Here is a 9126-nt window from a genome sequence, read left to right as displayed (position 1 = left end):
GGACAATCCAAAAATAAGTATTTTATTTACATACTTGAATGATAGAAATTAAAGAATTGGAAGTTTCCAACTGAAATTGGCAGGGAAACATGCTGCCCAAAACGTATAACCGAAACAAAGAAATTAACAAGGTTTCTTTCCTGCGGCTGCCCCTACAGCCTGTAGAGAAAAGCCAATCTGAAGTGCTGTGAGAGCAGGTCTCTTAAATAGTGTTTGGAGAGACAATGGCCAGGTGTCTCCCCTTCCACTAATCATCTCTGGCTCCGCCCTCCAATCCAGCACTGCAATGGACTTATTAAAGGCACAGCCACACACACACACACACACACACACACACACACACACAGAACCCCATAGTAGACTTAAACCTAAAGGCTAGGGGGCCGTCACACAATGATGACGACCCTCATCCTACTGACCTACCTACCAACCCCTGGGAAATGGACACCCTCCCACCATGCCTCTCTTTGTTCATGTCCCCAAGTGTTGGCGTCCAATGTTTTACATCTCTCTGAGAACATTTTCTTTCTGTTCTTGAATGAGTACTGTATGTATTCTATGTCCACACACCGTTTCCATGGCTACTGTACCTGCTGTATGGACTATATGGATGGGTGGGCCGATGTCTGGACTGTATATGGATGGATGGGTGGGCGTATGGATAGGTGGGCCGTCATCCAAGCAGTCCATGTCTGGACTGCTTGGATGACCAATGGAACAAATAACTAAAGTCTGGACACCTATTATTCTTTTCCTTTTTTTTTTGGAAATGTGCACCTACACCTAAATTATAAAAGGAACTTAATAATGTCAATAAATCTTAATGAAAATGACATCCTTTTGATACATAAAAAAAAACATTGTCAGTTAGAATGGAGGGCATTTGCAAAGGTGTTGTTATGTAATGCTGTTCAAATTATTTTTTAGTGTGTTGAAAAGGGACACTAGAAACCAATTAGCAAGGCTAAACAGTGAAAAGAACCTTGGGGAAAGAAGTATTTCCAGAGAAAAATGCAGGAGAAGTACAGGAAAGCCTGAAGTGTTGGAATGGCAAATCTGTCCGTACTCAGACAGTGAGTACGATACTGTAGGTGCAACGCATATCCAGAGGGCCAACATGTGTTCCCAATGGGCATCGTTTCCGGAGGGCATAATTGACCTGCATAATTGAATATTCGGTTGGGATGAAATGTCAAGATTGCTTCTTCAATTAAAACTCCTTCAGCACCACCTGGTGGTCACCAGTTTAGGCTCTGAGTGCCAATTCTCCCATTATAAAAAAAGAGAGGGCGTTTTAAAAAAAAAGTTAAAAAAAATATATATATATATATACGTCTTTACGGGCATGGCATCCAGTGCATAGTTGAATTAGATACGGGATTACGTCCCTGGCACTTAAACTTAAAAATATATCAAATTAAGAGTTAAAAAAAAACTCATAATGGAATTAGTTGTGAAATCATCTCCACTCAGGCCTGCAATATACCTTACTGTAGTGTTCTCGGCTGTTAACCGAGCAAACGTGACAAGACAAGGGGACATCGTAATAGAAGATCTAAAATAAATATGCCTTATATTGCAGATATGGGAACAATATCATCTTTCACCTTGCTTACAGTGACAGCACTCACGCTTAATACAATTAAACCTCAAGAAGCATGTCATGCACGCCCTACAGTATATACTCAGTCTCACACCCACCCACCCACACACACACACACACACACACACACACACACACACACACGTTTCAATCTTCTCCGATGCTTGCACACACTTACTCCTAGACTCTCTCATTTGGTTCCTATTGGCACAAACACTCAGAGATGTAATCAATCACACGCCGACACGCACGTATGTGCACGCACTCTCTCGCACACACACACACACACACACACACGCTCTCTCTCACACACACACACACACACACACACACACACACACACACACACACACACACACACACACACACACACACACACACACACACACACACACACACACACACACACACACACACACACACACACACACACACACACACACAGCAGAGCTGCTCTAAGTTCACTAACTGACCAATGACATCCATTTTCTTGCCCATCAATCCATGGGTGTGACTGCTGAACTATGGCAGAGTGCACCACGGGAGATCAACCATCAACCTGCCCTTTCTCTCCCTCTCCCCCCGTCTACCGCTCGGCTCTCAGAAACAGCCCACCCAGAAACGTGCGCCTATTTAAACGGTCATAAAGAGGAAATTAATCTCTCCCTGGGCTGCCATGGCAGGATATTAATCTAGCAGACTCACTCATCTCCCCATCACCTCTCTTTTCACTGATAATCCCTGGCTCATCAACAACCATATGCAAACCACATGGTGGAGGGAACAGAGTAATTGATTACAATGTGCACCGCCACCTTTAAAAAAAAGATCTTTATTAACTGTATATTTCTTTTGCCTAATTGACGGTCACATTGTTGGGAGTCACGCAATGCATCTGTCAATCTCCTCACATTTCGTACACTTTCATCAGAAACATAGTACAGTATACCAGTTATTGATGCAACTTTTTGTATTGCAGAGGGGAATCCAGGAAATTATGTTCAGCCACAAATATATATTCTCCGCGGCTTATTTCACAGTTTTAATTTGTGTTGCAATGAAACGAACACCATGGTCATGAATTTGAATCAGAATGTTTTGTTTTTTTCATTCAACGTAGGAATCTTTGCTCCAGCAAGCTTCAAAACCAGGATGTGTGTAAACTTAAAGGTATTGTTGTTTTTCTTTTCCAGATCTACAAGTTCACAACGCGTCGCATACAACGTGAGCAACATAAGACCGTAGATCATTTCTTTTGGCTGTGCGACGGCGTCATATACGCTGAAGTATAGAATCAGGATACATGTTAAGCCACTGGAGACAAACCCCCACGCATGAGCTGATAGTATACACTTCATATAATTAATGTATGCCTCTTGGGGTTTATTTAACCCAAGTTTTGTTGTTGTTTTTTTCTTCTCAACTCTCTTCAGCTGAAGCCTCCGGTGAGTGTAGATAAAGTGGTGTGATCCTTATCACACCAAAGCATTAACCCCCAGTGCTTACAGGGTTTTTGTACAACAGGCTGCAACAACAGCGCACCGTCAGGCCTGTTGTTTGTGCTTCCCGAGGGAGAGGAATGGGGATGATAAAGCTAAGTTCATTATCTCTTACTGACATACTGGTCAGGAGGTCAGGCCTAATCTGTGCCCCGAGGAGCCATGCATTGGCCACCGTGGCTATAAGTCTACGACCCAGCTCTGTTACGGGCCTTAATCGGATCCGAGGTTAATGTGCGTTCTCCATGACAAAGGCAAAGGGAGAGAGGCGGCGGCGTGCGAACCTCAACAAAGAGAGAAAAATAAGCACCCTCGTCCGTCCCCTCTGGAGACCGAACACTTAGCCCCACAATACAGAGCCGTGACTCAGGAGCGAAAAGAGCACAGCCGCAAAACAAACATCATTAACCCACAATTAAAACCCTGTTCTCTGTCCCGACATCCTTTATTGTTCTCATATCTCTGTCCAATTACAACATGCCGGAGTGATTATGCGGCTGCATTAAAAAGTAATGAAGTTATACGAGCGAGGCCATTTCCACGGGGCATGTCTGACAGAAGGTGGAGAGGAAATCACAGCGGAGCCCGACGCGACGGAGGGGGCTATCTCCTCATCCTGTCGCGAGGTTGAAATGTCAACAGCGTGATTCGGGATCACTCGGGGAACACCCACAGTTCCCGCTGATTCTCCCTCGTGGTGATAGCCACAATCAATCACTGGACATCATTTTTGTAGCTTTTTAACTGGTCAACGTGATCACGTAATCGTATCCATGGAGACAAGGTCTTATAACCAGAGCATGCAGGGCACGCAATATGGCGACGTAGTTATTCTATATACGCATGCCAACGGCAAAATTGTGAAATTTCCTCGGCTTACTTGTCGTGAAATGAGCCATCTCAAATGTTATTGTTAATATGAGGATGTTTTGATGTTTCAGTGCGTTCACGTATGTATATGTGCGGACATGTAATCGTGTGTGTGTCTGAGGGAAGGAAGGGATGAATTGGTAAGAGAGGGTCAGAGATGAGAGCAAGGCAATTTGAGGTTGGAAATGCGAGCGATGTACTTTCTCATTTGATCACCATAGGGGGCCATGGATTTTCACATATCACCTCCGCCTTACATACACCAACATACCCATTGTGTTAAGACTCTGAGCACAGAGAGAGAGAGAGAGAGAGAGAGAGAGAGAGAGAGAGAATAGAGGAGCAATCGAACAACTTTTGATCCATGGTGATCTGGAAATGAAATATACAAGGCGAATGAAAGTCATGGAGCAAGAGTGCAAGAGATTTACACATTTCACTACATATGTATACTACTTAGTATACTCACACCCGATCGATGATAATCTGTCACTATGAATATTTGTAAATGTTTAATTCATTAATGCATGTCTTAATTTTATAACATTTGCCGTATTTCCTTTTGGCAATAATGTGCACATGTCATGCCAATAAAGATGATTTAACCCATTCTGAACGGGAACCCCTGTTGGTGTTTTAAGCATTATGTTATACTTTAGCTATTGAAAAATAGCAGATCTACAAGTTCATAGCGCGCCACCGAGTGGCGTGCTAAAAAATGTGTCGCAAATCTATTTCAGAGCGAACATTTTTAACTAAAATATTGGCTTCTGGGGGAAGGTCCCTGGAACTACCGGTACATATTTTGAGATGGGGGTCCGTGGCCCAATAGAGATAATTCCGGGGGTCCTTGACATGAAAAAGGTTGAGCACCACTGACACAGAAACATGGGTTTAACCCTGTGAGAACCACTGACATAGAAACATGGGTTTTTCAGAAGAATGTTAGGATTTTGAAGCCTTTTTTTTTTATCGACCGCAGTCCAAAAAGGGGTAAAATTGAGGTAGAGAGAGAGAGAGAGAGAGAGAGAGAGAGAGAGAGAGAGAGAGAGAGAAAGGGGGGATAGACTGAGCCAGTGTCTGAGCTGCTCCACACATGAGTGGAGAGCTGACACTATGCTGGTCCTGCTGGCCTTTAGAGTGCTGCTGTGCTGCTACAGCAGCACAGCCATGACTCGGATGGAAAGTCTGCACAGCTCCGAGGGACGTCTTAACCCATTTTGACCTGAAAAAGCTATGTTTCTATGTCAGTGGTTCTTCGATTTTTCAAAAATAGCAGACCTATGTACAAGCTGTGGCGCTCATAGCATGAGCTTGTAGATCTGCTATTTTTCAATAGCTAAAGCATGACATAATGCTAACACCGAAAGGGGTTCCCGGCCTAAAATGGGTTAAAACTGAACAAACATGGATGGATGGATGGAGGGAGATCTGGATGGATGAAAGGATAAATAGATTGGAGGCCCCGGATGAATAGAAGAGATGGATGGAAGAGGTGGATGGGATGGTTGGATGGATCGACGGTAGCACTTTCAATTCATTTCCCTTTAGATACATTTAAATTAATTAAATTTTTATTTAGATTAATTTAAATTACCTTAATTTAAAGTGCTACCGGATTGGACGAACAAAACAATAATAGGAAAGGGATAATTGGAAGGATGACAAAAGATGAATGTGACCCTGTTATGTTAAATAATAAATGTTTTTTTTATTGCCGCATGCTCCCAAAATCACATTAAAGACCCCTGTTGTATAGTGAAGATAATTGATGAAAATCTTTCAAATTTCTGGGCTGCAGACTTGTTGTTGGTCATGGTCATACAATGCTCGTGGCACCTCATTAGGCTACATACTGTACACTGCAAAATCACGAGTGTCAATTTAACACAGCAAAATCCTTAAAGATAGGGTAAGTGATATTTTTGTGTTCAGTAAATACCTTTTTATAGTGTTATGTTCCAATATCTCTTGCTTCCGAGTATCTGACAGTATGCCTCCACCATACAGTATTTAATAGCTACAGTATATAGCAGGTCACAGAGTGGACCATTGATGGTGTGACCAGGGTCATTCCTATGTCAATTCATGCTGTTGACACACTGCAGCTTTTGTATAAGCTTTTGTAAGCTTTTGTCTGTCCGTCTCTGGCTTATGTTCACACTGCAGGCAACCCAAATGAGATTTGTGGCCTTTCTAGATTGGAATGAATTTAGTCTGAAGAGCACAAATCAAATCAAATCAATTTGGAATCACATTCCTTAGCCTAGTTGTTCGGACTGCACAAAACCAATCCGACATCAGCATGAAATCCGATTTGGGCTGCAGGTCTGAACAAAGGTCTATGCATTTTTTACACATTAACACACCTTTACGCGGTGCAGTTGAAGTCTGCGAGTGACAATAACAGCAGGACGGAGGATTAGTGGAACTGGAACGATTGCACAGGTAAACTCTGAACAACAATGGACTCTTTGATAAGCGTCGAGGAAGCCGTCACTCCTCTTGGGCTTTGATCAAGAGGCTGCATGCTGGGCAGCACTGGCATGATTCAGGGCGGTTAGGAACTAACGACGGACCTCAGTAAAGCACAGCAGATGAGCTCCAGCTGGGTGATGGAGAAGTACTTTTTTCTTTTTATATATATATATATATATATTTTTTTTGCGGCTTACGCCTTTTATTGGTTTTTTGAAGGGACAGACAGTAGGCTGACAGGAAACGGGAGAGAGATGGGGGGATGACATGCAGTAAAGGCCGTGTCGGGCTCGGGAGTCGAACCCGCGGCACACTGCGACTGGATTACCAGTTGGGTGCCCAGACGGTTACGCCACCGCCTGGGCCAGAGAAGTAACTATTAAGTAAATTTTACTCAAGCGCAGTACTTATACTTAAAGGACAACTTTAGTTTTTTTCAACCAAGGTTCATGTTTTAGGTTGTTATTAGAGAAACTAAAAGGTGAGTGTTAATTTTCTTTCATTTGCTGCTTTCTTTCGTTTTAGGGATTTTAGCTCTTTTTGACAGGGGGGCGGGGGCATTCGAGCATGGGGCTAAATATGTATTTTCTTACCAAACTACTGGGGGAAGGCTTATACTGTGTGTATAGGCTCAATATGTCAGTTTGTCACATTCAATAGATCCTGTGATCTTTTGTGGCCAGATGTAATTTCTTGGGGTTTATTAGGACTATAGTCAATAATAAAAAAATTAATCGCCATAATATTTTGTAAAAATATACATATTTAGCCCCAGCTCGTGTGTGTGTGTGGTTGTGTGTGTATGTGTGTGTGTGTGTGTGTGTGCTACAGCTGCGCCCTGTGTGTGTGTGTGTGTGTGTGTGTGTGTGTGTATGTGTGTGTGTGTGTGTGTGTGTGTGTGTGTGTGTGTGTGTGTGTGTATGTGTGTGTGTGTGCTACAGCTGCGCCCTCTGGTGGCGGGCGGGTGGTGTCACAGCGGGACAGACAGACAGACAGACACACACAGACAGACAGACATGATCTGCAGGGTCTCATAGTTAGTGCTCACTGCGTTCGCAAACAGTGTGCAGATGTTACTTTCAAAAGATTTTGACAAATTTAGGAAAAAAAAAAAAAAAAAAAAAACTATGACTACTTACTGAAATAAAGAATATGTTTTTCACACTTTTAGAACATATCCGTTCAAAAATCCCTAAAAGGCCAATCTTAAATAGAAATCCAGACCCAAAACACATGTACCCATGATTCAGCCTATATAAACCTGTCCTTGAATTGTTTCATAGATGCCCCGTGTACGCACACATGCACTGTTTGTCACCCTCGAGCTGTATAGTTCATGCAGAACCCCGGAACTCAGAACCCCTACATTTCCAGCCGTTTCGACCGAAAATCAACCGATAATTCCCAGTAGGTTACTTATTACGCCGATCTTATCCAGCCGATCTAATCGGCTCGTCTGGAGCCTACTGGCTGTGATTGGCGTTGATGACACGTTAACCGATCTTATCGGTCTAGTCAGGTCTACTGAGCCTACTGAAAATGACAAGCCTCCTCATACCCTCCCCTAAACATAACCACAAGCATGTCGCAGCGTGGTCCTAATATTGTTCGCCAACCTTAATCCTGTCCTGTCGGGTTATTTTTTCGCAGAGCATGCCCAAAACAATCGTACTGATCCTAAGTGATCAATGCGGTCTTGTCTATTGATAACAGTCGAATCGGGTGACATTTCCAGGCCCATTGAGAACTCTACCGCAGAATAAAGTTTTTACTACTAAAGTACCCGCATTAGAATGAAGACAACTGGTTCCATTCGACAGTACAGTAACTGCATTTTAGCGTGGGAGCGGTTTGGAAAATTGGAGAACAGGGGGCATCTACAGTATAATAATAATAATAAACTTTATTTGTATAGCACCTTTCATACATAAATGCAGCTCAAAGTGCTTCACAGGGCAGGACACAGAAATATAAAACAATAAAACACAAGTAGTTAAAATGATAGAACAATGGCAAAGAACAAAATTGAATATAAGAACATAAAATAAATAAAAACAAATAAAAACACCACATGCAGCAATCAGTCAGGGCAGGGTAGGAACGTGCATAGTAAAACTCAACTAAAAAGCAAGAGTGAAGAGGTGAGTCTTGAGTTGAGATTTAAAAATGTCTACAGAGGGTGCGTGTCTGAGCTCGAATGGAAGTTTATTCCAGGCTGTTGGGCCGTAGAAGCAAAAAGCTGCCTCACCATATTTTTTTGTGCACATTCTTTTAGGCACTTCAAGTAGGCCAGCATTGGAGGACCTGAGGGGGCTGTTAGGGACATATCTAGGTAGGCAGTCACGGAGGTACGGCGGTGCGAGACCATTGAGAGCTTTATAGACAAGTAAAATAATTTTAAAATCAATCCTAAAAACAACCGGAAGCCAGTGCAGTGATGCCAAAACTGGAGTAATATGTTCTCTCATCTTAGTTCTGGTTAAAACTCTAGCTGCTGCATTTTGGACAAGTTGTAATCTGTCAGTCGTTTTCTTAGGCAGTCCTGAAAAGAGTGCATTGCAGTAGTCAAGCCGAGAAAAAACAAAGGTATGGATTAGCGTTTTTGCATCGTCCAAGGACAAATAAGCTCTGATTCGTGCAATATTTCTAAGGTGAAAGAAGGCAATCTTGGTAACA

The sequence above is a fragment of the Protomyctophum parallelum genome (assembly GCF_964188405.1).
Source record: "Protomyctophum parallelum genome assembly, chromosome: 13".
NCBI lineage: Eukaryota > Metazoa > Chordata > Actinopteri > Myctophiformes > Myctophidae > Protomyctophum > Protomyctophum parallelum.
The sequence above is the reverse complement of the archived record's forward strand: the minus strand, read 5'-3'. Positions refer to the sequence as shown.